The sequence below is a fragment of the Pristiophorus japonicus genome, chromosome 7, assembly GCF_044704955.1.
Source record: "Pristiophorus japonicus isolate sPriJap1 chromosome 7, sPriJap1.hap1, whole genome shotgun sequence".
NCBI lineage: Eukaryota > Metazoa > Chordata > Chondrichthyes > Pristiophoridae > Pristiophorus > Pristiophorus japonicus.
The window spans coordinates 42,142,241-42,161,871 of record NC_091983.1 but is presented as its reverse complement, the minus strand read 5'-3'; the positions used below and the strand labels follow the sequence as shown (position 1 = coordinate 42,161,871).

At 46.8% G+C, this 19,631-nt stretch overlaps 1 protein-coding gene across 4 annotated transcripts in view; it reads right to left on the bottom strand.

Moving 5' to 3' along the window:
- The window catches only part of LOC139267111 (protein NYNRIN-like), a 53,045-nt gene that overhangs the window by 26,098 nt on the left and 7,316 nt on the right, over positions 1-19,631 (bottom strand). Inside the window, exon 1 of one of the 4 annotated variants that reach the window (XM_070884921.1) lies at positions 12,430-12,447. The exons of the other annotated variants lie outside the window; for them this stretch is intronic. The gene's annotated coding sequence lies outside the window, so the exon portion shown is untranslated. Of the gene's footprint in view, positions 1-12,429; positions 12,448-19,631 lie in introns of those variants that run through there. 4 annotated transcript variants of the gene reach the window in all.

Here is a 19,631-nt window from a genome sequence, read left to right as displayed (position 1 = left end):
CGCTAGTTCAGTCATGGCCAAGGAGAGCAACAGAGTATTTTTTATTAAGTTCAAGAATGGACAAACTTGCAGGAAACACATGGATCAAACAAAGCTGAGGCACACAGATGAGCCAGAGCAGTCGGACGAAGAAACCGTCGACGACCAACCAACCTACCAGCTGCCTTCAGTGGACTCAAGGGTCATCAGTGAACCCGGAATTTCCATTATGGACTTGTTCAATAAAAATGGACTTGCAATTCCTGACATGGCCACTGCCACCCCCAACAAGTCAGCCATCCAGTCACCATCCACAACAGACTCCGCACATTCACCCAAGGCCGGAATCAAACTGAGATGGTCAACCTGGGAGCGTAAAGCACCGGACCGTCTCAACTTGTGAAAGACTGTGATAAGATCTCAGAGGAGGGTATTGTCATGTATGTACATGCTGTTTGTAGCCACCAGATGGTGTCATTGTTGGAGGCCACTGAGCAGCACGCATGTGGTGCTGCTCTGGTATAAAAGGCCAACCATTTTGTGAGTCAGACACTTTGGGCCATAATAAAGCAGAGCAAGGTTGTACTTTGTTCAGTTAAACACTACTCAGTTTGTATTTTTATTGCATACATAACACTTTCCATCATCTGTCTCGACCCCTTGACTGTCTCTGTTTTGTCAGCTTGCTTGTCTGATGAGCCTCAGTTTCCTTCAGTTTGTTTAGGAAGACAGAAGCTATCATCTTCAACTTCTGCCACAAACTCCATACCTTTGTCACTAATTCTATCCCCCTCCTAGCCTTTGCCTCAAGCTGAACCAGACTGTTCACAACATCAGTGTCCAATTTGACCGTGAGCGGACTTTCTGACCCTATATCGTCACACTCACAAAACTGCCTACGCCACTCTCTCTCCCCTGTAAACTTCAGCTTATTCAAAACTTCTGCCCCTATCCAATCTTTGCAACCTCCTCCAGTCTTGCACCACCCACCTTCTCCAAACTCTCCATTGCCCTGACTTGGACCTTTTGTGTATCGCACCCTCAGAGCACCCCACCATTGGTGGCCGTGCCTTCTGCACCTGGGCCCTCACCCTCCAGAATTGCCTCCCCAAACTCTCTGCTTCTCCGCCTCCCTCTTCTTAAAGAGCCACCCGAAAACCCACTTCTTTGACCAAGTTTTTGATGAACCATCCTAATATCTCCTTCCTTGGCTCAGTGTCCATCTTTTACCTTACTTTTGGGATGCTGTTATTGTGATCCATACAACTTAAAAGTCTGACTAATTACCAGTCAGTATGAATGAAATAAGCCAATAGTGTTAATCTCCTCAAATGGCTGACTTCAAGCTGAATCGATTGAGTAAGATGGATCTGTAAGAAATGGAACTGAACATTAGGTATGTTGATTTTCACTTTCTGTTCATCACTTTTTACAGTTATCTCTCATTCTGTCATCTACTTCTGTCTTTTCTATTGTGAGATTCTTTATTTTATGCCAAGTACTTCATTCACATTTATCCCTTTCTTGCAGCCTGACTAGGATTTAATTGTGAGTTACTGCTATCTTGTGCAGATTGATTTGTACTTAAATTGGTTTAACTGATATTTCACACATACCTGGTGATTTGTGGTGCAATGTATTGAAAGAAAGAAAGACTTGCCTTTCAGGACCACCGGATGTCCCAAAGCACTTTACAGCCAATGACGTACTTTGAAAGTGTAATCACTGTTGTAATGTAGGAAACGCAGCAGCCAATTTGCGCACAGCAAGCTCCCACAAACAGAAATATGATAATGACCAGATAATCTGTTTTTGTTATGTTGATTGAGGGATAAATATTGGCCGGGACACCGGGGAGAATTCCCCTGCTCTTATATGTCCACCTGAGACGGGGACTCGGTTTAACATTTCAAAAGACAGCACCTCCAACAGTGCAGCACTCCCTCAGCATTGCACTGGAGTGTCAGCCTAGATTTTTTGTGCTCAAGCTTCTGGAGTGGTACTTGAACCCACAACCTTCTGACTCAGAGGCAAGAGTGCTACCCACTGAGCCACGGCTAACAAGCAATATTTGATGTGATTCTTGGGGCTTTGTAAAATTGTCATCTTTGTTGATGTTTTTCTGTCTGTGTTTTGCACTTCACAGCCCTATCGGTGTCAGCTGGTTGGCAAACATTAAAGAGGTCAAAGAGCAGGCAAGATGGTGGTGCTTGTACACATTAGGCAGTTGAGCTTGCAGAGATAATGGCCTGAAAATTGCGGTCGAAGGTTTCCTGTGGGGCGGTCGCCTCCGACCGAAAATTTTTTAATGAAAATACCTGGTGATCACGGAGGAACGTAGACTTGTGCTCCAAGGCCCAGCTGCACAGTCCAGCAGAGGGGCCCATGTGTTCCAGGAGCTATGCGTATCCTGGGATCATGTGGGCCTGGACCACCAATCGCAATGTAGTATTCTCATTCATAGTAATGCGAGCTCCAAGCTCCCATTATTATCAATGAGAATATCCCTAAAGTCAAATAAAACACCAACATAAATTTAAAAAACACTTCACTTTTTAAAAATGAATAGGAATTGCATTAAAGTAAATGTCTTAGAGAAAAAATTTTTTTTTTGAATTAAAAAAAATGTTCTACATAGAAACATAGAAACATAGAAAATAGGTGCAGGAGTAGGCCATTCAGCCCTTCTAGCCTGCACCGCCATTCAATGAGTTCATGGCTGAACATGAAACTTCAGTACCCCCTTCCTGCTTTCTCGCCATAACCCTTGATCCCCCGAGTAGTAAGGACTTCATCTAACTCCCTTTTGAATATATTTAGTGAATTGGCCTCAACTACTTTCTGTGGTAGAGAATTCCACAGGTTCACCACTCTCTGGGTGAAGAAGTTTCTCCTCATCTCGGTCCTAAATGGCTTACCCCTTATCCTCAGACTGTGACCCCTGGTTCTGGACTTCCCCAACATTGGGAACATTCTTTCTGCATCTAACCTGTCTAAACCCGTCAGAATTTTAAACGTTTCTATGAGATCCCCTCTCATTCTTCTGAACTCCAGTGAATACAAGCCCAGTTGATCCAATCTTTCTTGATAGGTCAGTCCCGCCATCCCGGGAATCAGTCTGGTGAACCTTCGCTGCACTCCCTCAATAGCAAGAATGTCCTTCCTCAAGTTAGGAGACCAAAACTGTACACAATACTCCAGGTGTGGCCTCACCAAGGCCCTGTACAACTGTAGCAACACCTCCCTGCCCCTGTATTCAAATCCCCTCGCTATGAAGGCCAACATGCCATTTGCTTTCTTAACCGCCTGCTGTACCTGCATGCCAACCTTCAATGACTGATGTACCATGACACCCAGGTCTCGTTGCACCTTCCCTTTTCCTAATCTGTCACCATTCAGATAATAGTCTGTCTCTCTGTTTTTACCACCAAAGTGGATAACCTCACATTTATCCACATTATACTTCATCTGCCATGCATTTTCCCACTCACCTAACCTATCCAAGTCACTCTGCAGCCTAATAGCATCCTCCTCGCAGCTCACACTGCCACCCAACTTAGTATCATCTGCAAATTTGGAGATACTGCATTTAATCCCTTCGTCTAAATCATTAATGTACAATGTAAACAGCTGGGGCCCCAGCACAGAACCTTGCGGCACTCCACTAGTCACTGCCTGCCATTCTGAAAAGTACCCGTTTACTCCTACTCTTTGCTTCCTGTCTGACAACCAGTTCTCAATCCACATCAGCACACTACCCCCAATCCCATGTGCTTTAACTTTGCACATTAATCTCTTGTGTGGGACCTTGTCGAAAGCCTTCTGAAAGTCCAAATATACCACATCAACTGGTTCTCCTTTGTCCACTTTACTGGAAACATCCTCAAAAAATTCCAGAAGATTTGTCAAGCATGATTTCCCTTTCACAAATCCATGCTGACTTGGACCTATCATGTCACCATTTTCCAGATGCACTGCTATGACATCCTTAATAATTGATTCCATCATTTTACCCACTACTGAGGTCAGGCTGACCGGTCTATAATTCCCTGTTTTCTCTCTCCCTCCTTTTTTAAAAAGTGGGGTTACATTGGCTACCCTCCACTCGATAGGAACTGATCCAGAGTCAATGGAATGTTGGAAAATGACTGTCAATGCATCCGCTATTTCCAAGGCCACCTCCTTAAGTACTCTAGGATGCAATCCATCAGGCCCTGGGGATTTATCGGCCTTCAATCCCATCAATTTCCCCAAAACAATTTCCCGACTAATAAAGATTTCCCTCAGTTCCCCCTCCTTACTAGACCCTCTGACCCCTTTTATATCCGGAAGGTTGTTTGTATCCTCCTTAGTGAATACCGAACCAAAGTACTTGTTCAATTGGTCCGCCATTTCTTTGTTCCCCGTTATGACTTCCCCTGATTCTGACTGCAGTGGACCTACGTTTGTCTTCACCAACCTTTTTCTCTTTACATACCTATAGAAACTTTTGCAATCCGCCTTAATGTTCCCTGCAAGCTTCTTCTCGTACTCCATTTTCCCTGTCCTAATCAAACCCTTTGTCCTCCTCTGCTGAGTTCTAAATTTCTCCCAGTCCCCAGGTTCGCTGCTATTTCTGGCCAATTTGTATGCCACTTCCTTGGCTTTAATACTATCCCTGATTTCCCTAGATAGCCACGGTTGAGCCACCTTCCCCTTTTTATTTTTACGCCAGACAGGAATGTACAATTGTTGTACTTCATCCATGCGGTCTCTAAATGTCTGCCATTGCCCATCCACAGTCAACCCCCTAAGTATCATTCGCCAATCTATCCTAGCCAATTCACGCCTCATACCTTCAAAGTTATCCTTCTTTAAGTTCTGGACCATGGTCTCTGAAATTACTGTTTCATTCTCCATCCTAATGCAGAATTCCACCATATTATGGTCACTCTTCCCCAAGGGGCCTCGCACAATGAGATTGCTAATTAATCCTCTCTCATTACACAACACCCAGTCTAAGATGGCCTCCCCCCTAGTTGGTTCCTCAACATATTGGTCTAGAAAACCATCCCTTATGCACTCCAGGAAATCCTCCTCCACCGTATTGCTTCCAGTTTGGCTAGCCCAATCTATGTGCATATTAAAGTCACCCATTATAACTGCTACACCTTTATTGCATGCACCCCTAATTTCCTGTTTGATGCCCTCCCCAACATCCCTATTACTGTTTGTAGGTCTGTACACAACTCCTACTAACGTTTTTTGCCCTTTGGTGTTCTGCAGCTCTACCCATATAGATTCCACATCATCCAAGCTAATGTCTTTCCTAACTATTGCATTAATCTCCTCTTTAACCAGCAATGCTACCCCACCTCCTTTTCCTTTTATTCTATCCTTCCTGAATGTTGAATACCCCTGAATGTTGAGTTCCCAGCCCTGATCATCCTGGAGCCACGTCTCCGTAATCCCAATCACATCATATTTGTTAACATCTATTTGCACAATTAATTCATCCACCTTATTGCGGATACTCCTTGCATTCAGACACAAAGCCTTCAGGCTTGTTTTATTAACACCCTTTGTCCTTTTAGAATTTTGCTGTACAGTGGCCCTTTTTGTTTTTTGCCTTGGGTTTCTCTGCCCTCCACCTTTCCTCATCTCCTTTCTGTCTTTTGCTTTTGTCTCCTTTTTGTTTCCCTCTGTCTCCCTGCATTGGTTCCCATCCCCCTGCCATATTAGTTTAAATCCTCCCCAACAGCACTAGCAAACACTCCCCCTAGGACATTGGTTCCAGTCCTGCCCAGGTGCAGACCGTCCGGTTTGTACTGGTCCCACCTCCCCCAGAACCGGTCCCAATGCCCCAGGAATTTGAATCCCTCCCTGCTGCACCACTGCTCAAGCCACGTATTCATCTGCGCTATCCTGCGATTCCTACTCTGACTATCACGTGGCACTGGTAGCAATCCCGAGATTACTACTTTTGAGGTCCTACTTTTTAATTTAGCTCCTAGCTCCTTAAATTCGTTTCGTAGGACCTCATCCCTTTTTTTGCCTATGTCGTTGGTACCAATGTGCACCACGACAACTGGCTGTTCTCCCTCCCATTTCAGAATGTCCTGCACCCGCTCCGAGACATCCTTGACCCTTGCACCAGGGAGGCAACATACCATCCTGGAGTCTCGGTTGCGGCCGCAGAAACGCCTATCTATTCCCCTCACAATTGAATCCCCTATCACTATTGCTCTCCCACTCTTTTTCTTGCCCTCCTGTGCAGCAGAGCCAGCCACGGTGCCATGAACTTGGCTGCTGCTACCCTCCCCTGATGAGTCATTCCCCTCAACAGTACCCAAAGCGGTGTATCTGTTTTGCAGGGGGATGACCACAGGGGACCCCTGCACTACCTTCCTTGCTCTACTCTTCCTGCTGGTCTTCCATTCTCTATCTGGCTGTGGACCCTTTCCCTGCGGTAAGACCAACTCACTACACGTGATACTCACGTCATTCTCAGCATCGTGGATGCTCCAGAGTGAATCCACCCTCAGCTCCAACTCCGCAACGTGGGCCGTCAGGAGCTGGAGGTGGACACACTTCCCACACACGTAATCGTCAGGGACACCGGAAGCGTCCCTGAGTTCCCACATGGTACAGGAGGAGCATAACACCCGACCGAGCTCTCCTGCCATGACTTAACCCTTAGATACACTTAAACTGGTAATAACAATGTTAAAAGTTACTGACCAATATAAAAGAAAAAGAAAAACTACTCACCAATCACCAGCCAATCACTTACCCCCTAGGCTGTGACGTCACCTTTGTATCTTTGCCTTCTCCCTGTCGCTGCACCGGTACGCCTCTCGCCGACCCCGGACTCGCGCTGCTCCGAGCTCCCGCCTCCTCGACTGACTGCTCGAACTGCTCGACTCCCGCTGGCCTTTATAGGCCTCTCGCCGACCCCGGACTCGCGCTGCTCCGAGCTCCCGCCTCCTCGACTGACTGCTCGAACTGCTCGACTCCCGCTGGCCTTTATAGGCCTCTCGCCGACCCCGGACTCGCGCTGCTCCGAGCTCCCGCCTCCTCGACTGACTGCTCCGAGCTCCCGCTGGCCTTTCTAATAGTGTTAAAATAAACTTACCTTCATAGACAGGGTTTTTGATATAAAAAAAGGTAATAACATTTAATTTTTCTATCCTTTAAAACTCTTACGCTGGTAAAAGTAGGGTATACACCAGCTTTTACCAGGCGTAAGAGTTTGAAGTACATTTGCTGGGCAAGAGTTGGGCAAATAGCCCAAATCTCCACCCGCGAATTTCCTTCTCCCGGGGATACGTGCGATCTATTATTGACAGATGGCAAAAGCCGGTTCTCGGCACATGCGCATTGTGCACCGAGATCCGGCATTTGCGAGGCCATATCGTACACACCCGAAGAGGCTGCAATTTTCGGGCCAATAGTCCCACTTTCTGATAGTTGCCTGGAAACAAGAGTTGAATCCTGAATAAGAAAAATAGATAATAGATTTCTTTTGGCAATGAGAACTGATAACTGCATCTTACATTTTGTTCCTAACCCACAGCTGACATGAAAAGATGGCAAAAGATTGCCTTGAATTTTGCAGCAAATTATATGGTGCTGCTCTGTGCACCACTATATAAATTTAGCCAACCCATAGATTAAGGGGAAGGAGTTACCACTCTCCATGCTTGCAAAAAAACACTTTTGTTATAGAATCATAGAATGATACAGCATAGAAGGAGGCTCCTTGAAAGAAATATCCAATTTGACCCACTCCCCTGCCCTTTCCCCATAACCCAGCAAATGTTTCCGCTTCAAGCATTTATCCAATTTGTTATATATGTAAACCTGTAAATACCTTGTTTAACCACCAGAGGGCTCATCCCCTGGAGTCCCAAGAGACCCCACAATCCCTTGGGAGCATCTGTACCTAAGGAGGCCTCACAGGCTGGAGAGGCGCTCTGGAGACCTGTAATAAAGGACTACGGTCACACATTACTTTAAGCTTATAGTATCTAGTCAGATTCTTTATTCAAAACATAACAACTGGCGATGAGATACAGATGGCGAACCCCACCGCAACAATGCAGAGAACCGTGGGCATCCTGGAGAAATTTTCGGAGGGAGATGATTGGGAAACCTTCGTGGAGCGACTTGACCAATACTTTGTGGCCAACGAGCTGGAAAGAGAAGCGAACGCTGCCAAACGAAGGGCGATCCTCCTCACCGTTTGTGGGGCACCAACGTATGACCTCATGAAAATTCTGCTCGCTCCAGCGAAACCCACAGAATAGTCGTACGATGATTTGTGCACACTGGTCCGGGAGCATCTAAAACCGAAGGAAAGTGTTCTGATGGCGAGGTACCGTTTCTACACATACAAGAAGTCTGAAGGCCAGGAAGTGGCAAGCTACGTCGCCGAGTTAAGGTGCCTTGCAGGACATTGCGAATTTGAAGGACACTTGGAGCACATGGTCAGGGACTTCTTTGTACTTGGCATTGGCCATGAAGTAATACTTCGCAAACTTTTGACTGTAGAGACCCAAACTGGAGTAAAGCCATAGCGATAGCCCAGGCATTCATTGCCACCAATGACAATACCAAACAAATCTCTCAGCACACGAGTGCTGCTGCAAGTACTGTGAACAAAGTAATGTTGTTTTCGGATACAGGGCAGGACTCACATGCCTGCAGCTGCACGTCCGCAGATGTCTCAGAGTCCACCATCAAGGGTGGTGAATGCAAGGCCATTAACACCTTGTTGGTGCTGCGGAGGTGATCGTTGTTTCCATTCAAGTCACTTCAAAGGGTACATTTGCAAGGGCTGTGGAACAATGGGACACCTCCAACGAATGTGCAGGCGAGCTGCAAACCCTGTTAATCTTGCAAACCACCATGTTGCAGAGGAGGACAGATCCACGGTGGATCACGACGAACCAGAGCTTCAGACTGAGGAGGCAGAGGTATATGGGGTGCACACATTTACCACAAAGTGTCCCCAATAATGCGGAAGGTTGAATTAAATGGACTTCCGGTGTCAATGGAGCTGGACATGGGCGCGAGCCAGTCCATAATGAGCAAAAAGACTTTCGATAAATTGTGGTGCAGCAAGGCCTCAAGGCCAGTCCTGACTCCCATTCGTACTAAACTGAGAACGTACACAAAGGAAGTGATTCCCGTAATCGGCAGTGCGACCGTAAAGGTCTCCTATGATGGAGCGGTGCACGATTTACCACTCTGGGTGGTACCGGGCGATGGCACTGGGACGACATCCGAGCCCTCTCGTCCGTCGACGACACCTCATGTGTCCAGGTCCTAAACAAGTTCCCCTTGCTGTTCGAACCGGGCATTGGGAAGTTCCAAGGAAAAAAAGTGTAGATCCACTTGATTCCACGGGCGTGACCCATCCATCACAAGGCGAGAGCGGTACCGTACATGATGAAAGAGAGGGTGGAGATCAAGCTGGACCGGCTGCAATGAGAGGGCATCATTTCGTCGATCAAATTCAATGAGTGGGCCATTCCGATTGTTCCAGTCCTCAAGGAAGACGGCACCATCAGAATCTGTGGTGATTACAAAGTAACTATCAATCGTTTCTCGCTCCAGGATCAATACCCGCTACCAAAGGCAGATGACCTATTTACGATGCTGGCGGGAGGAAAAACATTCACGAAGCTGGTCTTGGCCTCGGCCTACATGACACAGGAGCTGGAGGAATCATCGAAGGGACTCACCTGCATCAAACGCACAAAGGTCTCTTCATTTACAACAGATGCCCGTTTGGAATTTGATCAGCCGCGGCGATATTCTTGAGGAACATGGAAAGTTTGCTGAAGTCGGTCCCGTGCACCGTGGTCTTCCAGGACGATATCTTGGTTACAGGTCGGGACACCGTCGAACACCTGCAGAACCTGGAGGAGGTTCTTAGTCGGCTTAATCGTGTGGGGCTCAGGTTAAAACGCTCGAAGTGCATTTTCCTGGCGCCTGAAGTGGAGTTACTGGGGAGAAGAATCGCGGTGGACGGCATCAGGCCCACGGGTTCGAAGACGGAGGCAATCAAGAACGCACCGAGACCACAGATCGTGACGCGGCTGCGGTCATTTCTAGGACTCCTGAACTACTTTGGTAACTTCTTACCGGGTCTTAGCACACTGTTAGAACCACTGCACTCTTTACTGCGTAAAGGAGATGAATGGGTATGGGGTAAAAGCCAAGAAAATGCCTTTGAGAAAGCTAGGAAACTTATATGCTCAAACAAATTGCTTGTGTTGTATGATCCATGTAAACGTTTGGTACTAGCATGTGATGTGTCGTCATACGGTGTCGGGTGTGTATTGCAACAAGCTAATGAATTTGGGAAATTGCAACCGGTTGCATATGCATCCAGAAGTCTGTCTAAGGCTGAGAGGACTTATAGCATGATCAAAAAAGAAGCGTTAGCGTGTGTTTATGGGGTAACAAAAATGCATCAATATCTGTTTGGTCTCAAATTTGAATTGGAAACCGACCATAAGCCACATATCCCTCTTTTCCAAAAGTAAGGGGATAAATACGAATGCATCGGCCCACATCCAGAGATGGGCGCTCACGTTGTCCGCATACAACTACGCCATCCACCATAGGCCAGGCACAGAAAACTGTGCCGATGCTCTCAGTCGGCTGCCATTGTCCACCATAGGGGTGGAGGTGGCACAGCCCGCAGAATTAGTTATGGTAATGGAAGCATTCGAGAGTGAACAATCACCTGTCAACGCCCGACAGGTTAGAACCTGGACAAGCTAGGACCCCTTACTGTCCTTAGTAAAAGACGGGAGTTGGTCTCATGTCCCGTTAGAGATGCAGGAAGAAATAAAGCTGTATCAGCGGCGCAAAGATGAAATGTCCATACAGGCAGACTGTCTCCTATGGGGTAATCGGGTAGTGGTACCAAAAAAGGGCAGGGACACTTTCATTAGTGACCTCCACAGTACCCACCCAGGCATTGTAATGATGAAAGTGATAGTCAGATCCCTCATGTGGTAGTCCAGTATTGATGCAGACTAAGAGTCCTGCGTGCACAAATGTAACACATGTTCACAGTTAAGCAATGCACCCAGGGAGGCGCCATTAAGTTTATGGTCCTGGCCCTCCAAACCGTGGTCCAGGATCCATGTCGACTATGCAGGTCCATTCTTGGGAAAAATGTTCCTTATGATTGTAGATGCGTACTCCAAATGTATTGAATGTGAGATAATGTCGGCAAGCACGTCCGCTGCCACCATTGAAAGCTTGCAGGTCATGTTTGCCACGCACGGCCTGCCTGATGACCTTGTGTGTGACAATGGGCCGAGCTTCACCAGTGCTGAGTTCGAAGAGTTCATGACCCGCAATGGGATCAAACATGTCACATCTGCCCCATTTAAACCAGCGTCCAATGGTCAGGCAGAGCGAGCAGTGCAAACAATCAAGCAGAGCTTGAAGAGGGTAGCTGAAGGCCATCCTCGCCTATCCCAAGTCCTGCCTAGTTACCGCACAAGACCCCACTTGCTCACTGGGGTTCCCCCCACTGAACTGCTCATGAAAGGGCACTTAAGACAAGGCTCTCGTTAGTTCACCCTGATCGACACGAACAGGTGGAGAGCAGGCGGCTTCAACAGAATACATATCATGATCGCACAAATGTGTCATGCGAAATCCAGATTAATGATCCTGTATTTGTGTTGAACTATGGACAAGGTCCCAAGTGGCTTCCTGGCACTGTCGTGGCCAAAGAGGGGAGTAGGGTGTTTCTGGTCAAACTTTCAAATGGACTCAGCTGCAGAAAACACTTGGACCAAACCAAACTCAGATTTACGGACTATCCAGAACAACCCATAATATGACTCTACCTTTTTCGACCCCCCAACACACACACGGTTGACCATGAAGCAGAACCCATCACCTGCAGCAGCCCAGCAGGACTCACCACACCCAGCAGCCCTGCAACGCCAGCTGCGCATCAGCCCAGCACGGCCCCACAAACTACTCACCAAAACCAGCATTTGCACCGAGACGATCAACCAGGGAAAGGAAGGCCCCAGATCGACTCACATTGTAAATAGTTATACTATTGCCTTTGAGGGGCAGTGGGGGGGGGGCGGTAAGTGTTGTTATATGTAAACCTGTAAATACCTTGTTTAACCACCAGAGGGCTCATCCCCTGGAGTCCCAAGGGATCCCACAATCCCTTGGGAGCACCTGTACATAATAAGGCCTTTCAGGCTGGAGAGGCACTCTGGAGACCTGTAATAAAGGACTACGGTCGCACATTACTTTAAGCTTACAGTATCTGGTCAGATTCTTTATTCAAGACATAACACAATTTATTTTTGAACAGTAAAGAAACTAACAAGGAGTAAACTAACTGGGATTTATAAATCCATAACATTTAAATATTATTTTGTGTTGGAACTGTGAATGCAAATATGTAAATGTTACCTAGATTATCACCTAGAATGTTTCCACTTCAAGGAAAAGAAAGGACTTGCATTTCTATCACAGCTTTCATGACTTCAGCACGTTCCAAATCGCTTTACAGCCAATGAAGTACATTTGAAGTGTCGTCACTGCTGTAATATAGGAAACATGGCAGCCAATTTGCACACAACAAAGTCCCATTAACAGCAGTGACATACATAACCAGATAATCTTTTTATGTGATGGTTGAGGAATAAATATTGTTCAGAACACCGGGGAAAACTCCTCTGCTCTTCTTCAAAAAGTGTCATGGAATCTTTAAAGTTCACCTGAGAGGGCAGCCGGGGTCTCAATTTATCCAAAAGACGGGAGTTATTCATCAATATATGCCATTTATATATTTCACAGATTTCATCACTTACTTTTTTAGATGTATTTTGTTGTGCATACTTCCTAATGTCACTTCAGTCCAAAATCTTGGAACACTCAGTGTATACATGAAGCTAGAAATCCTGGTGCTTATTTAAGGCTGAAAATGAGCAACATTTAGACAAGCAATCCGAGGGCACAATTAATTTCACCAGATGGACACACATATAGCAGAATTCGATATTTGTTATTATAGAATCTTGTAACGCCTATGAACAATAGATTGATTACTAGGTAGTTAACCTGACCATCGGACTCTCCCACCACTCCCTCCAACCCCCCCACCTCATCCGGACCACCATTGGATCAACTCCTGTGATCCAGATCCTCCCCAACGCCCCTTCCCCCCCCCACCCCCATGATCTCTCTCACTCCTCCGGTACACCCACCTGCTCTCGTAGGCTCCCGCTTTGTGAAGCAGGCTTCCCACCCGAAATGGCCTCCAGCTGTCAATCAGGCTGCCTGTGGGCGGGAACCCCACAGAACATTTTTTAAAGCAGCCCTGCATTTAAATTCTTCAGGACATCCGGGTAAACCCGGGTAGCTTTCCGGACCTCACAACAGCCCCCCCGGACAGAACTCGCCTCCAGGCTAGAACCTCCACTTTTTATGCATGCTTAACGCCCACTTAATGCCCATTTTACTGCTGAAATGACGTATAATGTCCAGATATCGCCCAATTTGGCACAAAATGGAAACTGACGGGCTTTTTTAGGAGACTTATCGCCGAGTGTTATTTTCCCAATGGGCTTAACGCAGAGAAAAAATATTACCGCCTGCCCACTTTTTTTGGGTGGAATCAGCAGAATGGGCGAAATCAACGTTCAGAATATCGCCCAGCATTAGTTTCCACACGGAATTAACGCTGAGATTCAATATGAACGCCCGGCCACTGTTTTTTGTCATAAAGAGCATATTTACCCAAACTAGCGGCCATGGAGATTGCCCGACTTCAATTTCATGACCTCGCACACAATATCACTCGCTCAAAAAAACACCCACAACAAGTGGAACTAACCGGAACGAACGGCAGCGGTGTGGCTGGCATTTGTTAAATCCCACTCTTACCTGAGGAGCTGATATCGGAAAGATTTTCCTGAAAGAGCGCTGATGTGAGTGACAATGCTGACACACTGCTGTGTGTGTGCAGCTCAGACATCAGTGGCGCCCATCAACTTGGTGCCAGTTAAAGTTTACGTTGATTGATGTTAAGTTGCATTTAACCCTTTCATGGTAAGGAATCACCAGTGTGTAACGGTCCAGCTATCTGAGACAATGCGCAACAAGGTTATGTTCAATAACAAAAGTTTAATAGCAACATTGGTTTGAAATTATGAATATCACAGCCAGTAACACCCAACCCCCGCCCACACTCCACTTTTTCCACCATTGACATAAATCACATGTTCAACACGTCCAGCAACACAGAATACAAAGGCAAAGCAGGAGCGTGGTCCCCAGCTCCCATACATTGCAACAAATTGCATACACCCAGATGGAGATATAACAGAGCCATCACCTGCGCACATGCACCTCACTTTCCTTCCCCCCTTCTTCTCCCCACCTCTACCCCTTCCCCTCCTTGCTCCACGACGCCTGGTCGAGGAGCTTCTCAGGTGGTGCCTCATTGGGGGGGGATGAAGGCAGATGCATTGGTTGGACAGCTACGGGAGCGGGGGGATGGGGGGGGGTGCCGAGGGGGCAACATTCTCTGATGCAGAAGCAGGATCTTGGTCCTTGTCTCGTCTGTCATTCGCAGTGGTGGTGCGGAACCGAGAGGTGGAGTGCCGCGCTCGGGGACCACTGGGAGGCCTGTGGCAGCAGTGTTCCTGGTTATCGCATCCAAGGACTCCGCCATGCACGGAATGTACTCGGTCATGGTGGTCAGCTGTTGGGATATGCCCTCCAATGCTTCGATGAGCTGGTCACCAATGTCTGCAGTCCTCCTGGACAACTGTACCATCTCGCCACTGTCATGTCGGGTTCGTTGAACAGACCTGCCACGTTCACGAGGCCTCCGCGGGGTCGGCGCCGTCCTGGGGACAAATGGGATGCCCTGTGGAACGGTGCTTGGGACTGATACCTCCAGAATGGAGGCAGGAATGACCAGAGGACCACTATATGGCCTTGGGGTGGAATGGCTTCTGGAGTGTGGCGATGCAGGTTCTTCAAAGTCTGCGCTCTCATCCATCGAGAACAGACCCAGTGGATTGACAGGCGACAATCGGAGCTCCTCAGCACCAGATGTAGGATCACCCGCCGACTCCTACCCCGCGCCCCCACCTTCTGGCCTCTGTGGTCTTACCTGAGGCCGCGCTGCTGGCTGAGTTGCAAGACACAAATGAGATTATTAGAGGAGAAGGGGATGCGAGGGTGACAAGGTGAGTCCAGCGTTACACACAGCATATGCACGACAAAACTACCATTGCTCTCAAAATCATCGCAGACATCACATTTCATGACCCTCAACACATTGTGCATTGCAATGATTTTCATTAGGCCAGTATTATTTCTGTGACACTTTTAGAAATCATCTATGATTTATGATTGTTCAGATATGAGTTGGTATGGTATCTATTGACTTTACATCACGCAATGGTATAAGCTTTGCTCACGTGGCATCACTTCAGGGTCTGCAGATGCATCCGTGGCTGTCCCGGGGTGCTTCCCCATGACTGCGAGCACTCGCTCCTCTATCTCTGTGATGTCGCTGGGGACTGGTGGCCCCCCACTCGTTTGCCTCTGCACGGACCTCATCCTTGATAGCTTCTTCTGTAAAAGGTGACAGAACGACATGGCATGAGATCATTGCGTGATATCATTGCTAGGTACTGTCACAGATACTGATACAACACATAACCGACAGATGTAATCATGATTATTATGATTGTTATCATTCTTTCCCGCAGGCTTGGAGTAAATCATTCCCGGTAAAAGTGCAAGACCTCACATCTGCTAATAGTCACTCATGATTATTACAAATCAAATTATATAAATACATAAGTACATGTAAATCAATGTAATACTTACTCTTGCGGATCCCACAATATCGTTCCATTGTTTGCTGCATTGGTTGCCCTCACGCACCTCGTTGGTCACTGATGAGAACACCTCTGCTATCTCGGTCCATATTCTCTGGTATGCCTTTGGGGTGCACTTCCCACGCCCTCACTGTGTCAAATCACCCCACCGTAACTCGACCTCCTGCAGGAGGGAGGCATTTGCCTCATCCGAGAACCTCCTGGCTCTTTTGCGGCCTCCAATGTGCTCCTCTCCCACCTCACTGCTCTCTCCAGCGTCAGTCTCCACAGCGTGCTGTGATGCCTCCTCCTCTCCCTCCATTACAGGGCAAATTCGGTCAAATATGTTGCTGGTAACAGCTAATTTTTGTTTGCCTACTTACTGTGAAGCTCTAAAGTCTCTCTCCTTCCTCGCAAAGCAGCCACACCACACCCAACCACGCCATTAGTCCCTCTGATGTCTCGCTCTGTCTCCTCTTCTGCGCATGTCATGGTGACCCTTGACCTCCAGAATTGCGGGAATCGAGCGTTGCCATGCTGTTGCTAAGGATGGCCACATTTTACGGCAGAAGGTCAAAAAAACTTAACGCTACCAGCCATTTGATATCGCTCGCGGTAACGCCCATTTTCAAAAATGTAAACTTGGTGTTTTATGAATGGGCGAGAAGTCAACGATCTGAAAACCCTTTTTTATCGCCCACGCTGGAAATAACGCCCATTTTTTGGTGATAAGCACAAAAGTGGAGGTTCTAGCCCCATATCCCTGACAAACTGCTGAACCCCTTTATTGTCTCTCTACCTGTTAATTAATAGCATGACCAAGGGATTGTAACAGAACATTGCATGCTGAGCCAAAGATAATGGAGGGGTGACTTAAAGCTTGGTTAAAGAGGTGTGTGTTAAAGGCGGAGAAGAAAATGGAGGGGTTTGACACGATGGGCTGAAATGGCCTCCTTTGGTGATGTAAATTTTTAAGATTCTATGATTCAGATGGTGGCATCCAGGCAGCTGACAGTCAAGCCGCCAACGATGGCATAAAGGGAAGGGACAGTTGAACAAAGACCATAGTCAGAGGAGCGGGCAATTCGGGGGGCTGGTGGGTGGAGTTTGTGGGGCTGGAGGAGATTGGAGTAATCACTAAAGGCAAAGTCATGAAGGTATTTAAAGATGAGGATGAGAATTTAAAATTCTGGAGACTGGGAGCTGATGTAGTTCAGCGAGAGTAGGGTTGTTGAGTGAGCATAGATAGGATATAGGCATCAGAGTATTGTAGGAATGTGGAGGATGGACAGCCGGCCAGGAAAGCATTGGAATAGTTGAGCCTAGCAGTGATAAAAACAGCAGGTAAGCTGAGTTACGTGGGTGATGTTACAGAGGTGAAAGTAGGCAATCTTTGTGATGGAAAGTATATGGGGTCATAAGCTTAGTTTTGGGGTCGCTTGAGGAAGAGCGTGTCTGAAGACCAGGACCTCAAAATCTGGCACCAAGCTTATGGGCTACAGGGCAGTAGTGACACCTGCCCCCCTATATGACTCAGAGACGTGGACTATATACAGCAGGCACCTCAAAATACTGGAGAAGTACCACCAGCACTGCCTCTGCAAGATCTTACAAATCCACTGGGAGGATAGACGCAGCAACGTCAGTGTTCTTGCTCAAGCAAACATTCCCAGCATCGAAGCACTGACCACACTCGATCAACTCTGTTGGGTGGGCCACATCGTCCGCCATGAGACTCCCTAAGCAAGTGCTCCTCTACTCGGAACTCCTACATGGCAAGCGAGCCCAGGTGGACAGAGGAAACTTTTCAAGGACACCCTCAAAGCCTCCTTGATAAAGTGTAACATCCCCACCGACACCTGGGAATCCCTGGCCGAAGACCGCCCAAAGTGGAGGAAGAGCATCCGGGAGGGCGCTGAGCACCTCGAGTCTCGTCGCCGAGAGCATACAGAAACCAAGCGCAGGCAGCGGAATGAGCGTGCGGCAAACCAGACTCCCCACCCACCCTTTCTTTCAACCACTGTCTGGCCCACCTGTGACAGAGACTGTAATTCCCGCATTGGACTGTACAGGCACCTGACAACTCACTTTTAGAGTAGAAGCATGTCTTCCTCGATTTCGAGGGACTGCCTATGATGATGATTTGGAGTCTAATAGGACTTTGAAGTTATGGACAGTCTGGTTGAGCCTGAGACAGTGGCTGGAGAGGAATGCAAAGGTATGGAGTATGTGGCAATGGCCAAGGACAGTGGCTTCAGTCTTCCCACTATTTGGCTGCAACAAATTGCAGCTCATCCAAGACTTGTTGTCATACAGCTAATCTGATAGCACAGAGGGATTGGGGGTGAGGGGGTGGAGGGGCGGCAGTGATGGTGGAGTGGAGAGATCAGTATATGTGTGGAAACTGACCCCATGTCTGATATTGATGTTGCCAAAAGGCAGCATGTAGATGATGAAATTAAGGGGCCTCGGACCCTTGGAGGACTCTGAAGGTAACAGTGCAGGGACAGGAAATAAGCTATTGCTGGTGATGCTATGGCTACGATCAAACAGGTGAAAATGGAACCTTAGTGTGTTTTCAATTACTAAGTCATGCTAACAAATTGCTTATTGTTTAGTCTCTGGATAAAATAATTTCCATTTGGCATATTAACTACCTTTTGTCTGGATTCTTTTTTTAACCTGAAAGAAAATACTTTGCTTACAAAGACTAATATTTTCTTCAAATACTTTGTGGAAAAATGGTCATAAAAATCCTGAAACACGACAGATGTAATTTCACGAAGATGTACCTTCAGTCAATTAAGATATTTATATCTGTTTTCAAATAAACATGAAGATTATTGTCAAATTCACAGAGAAATTCAGACACATTTATTATTTTTGCAGGTGTGATTCTGAACAATTAATTCCAGCCAGCACTTTTTAATGGTTAGTGTGAGAGTTAAAAATATACTAAACAACCTTTTCGCCAGCAAGAACAACCCTTGTACAGTTTCCACAATCATTCCATCAGACCTCACGCTGTTGTTTAGTGGTCCAAATATTAAAGGAGAAGAAAAAAAGGAAAGAACTCGCATTTATATAATGCCTTTTAAATCCTCAGAATGTCCCAGAGCTCATCATAACCAATGAATTACTTTTGAAGTCTCGTCGCTGATGTTCGGTTGAAGTTTAGTCAGGTATTGTCTTTAACAGAATGGTTTGTCTCCTGCTCATATCTTTCTTCAACACCATTCTAAAGTCAATATTATATTCCAACAAACAAATGATGGTTTATGTCAAGAATATCTATCAGTCTCAGGTACCTAATGTAACTGGGGAGTCTATGGTGCCTCTAATCTAGGGTAGGCTTTTCGCTACAATAACATTTTCTCCCTTCATTGCCAAACTTTACAGTTGTGATCATGTAAAAACAGTTCACTGGATCAAAGGAGGTTATTCCCTTAGTTGACAGCTCAGGCTATATCCTCTGCTAGAAATTACTAAGCTTAATGTGTTAACTGTGGCTCAGTGGGTAGCACTCTCGCCTCTGAGTCAAAGGGTTGCGGATTCAAGTCCCACTCTTGGAACTTGAGCACAAAAATATAGTCAAGGAGTGCTGCATTGGTGGAGGTGCCATCTTTCAAATGAGACATTAAACTTCTGTCGCTCAAGGGGGTGTAAAAGATCACATGTCACTATTTCATAGACAAGCAGGGGATTTATCCCCGGTGTCCTGGCCAATATTTATCCCTCAACCAACATAACAAAAACAGATTATCTGGTCATTAT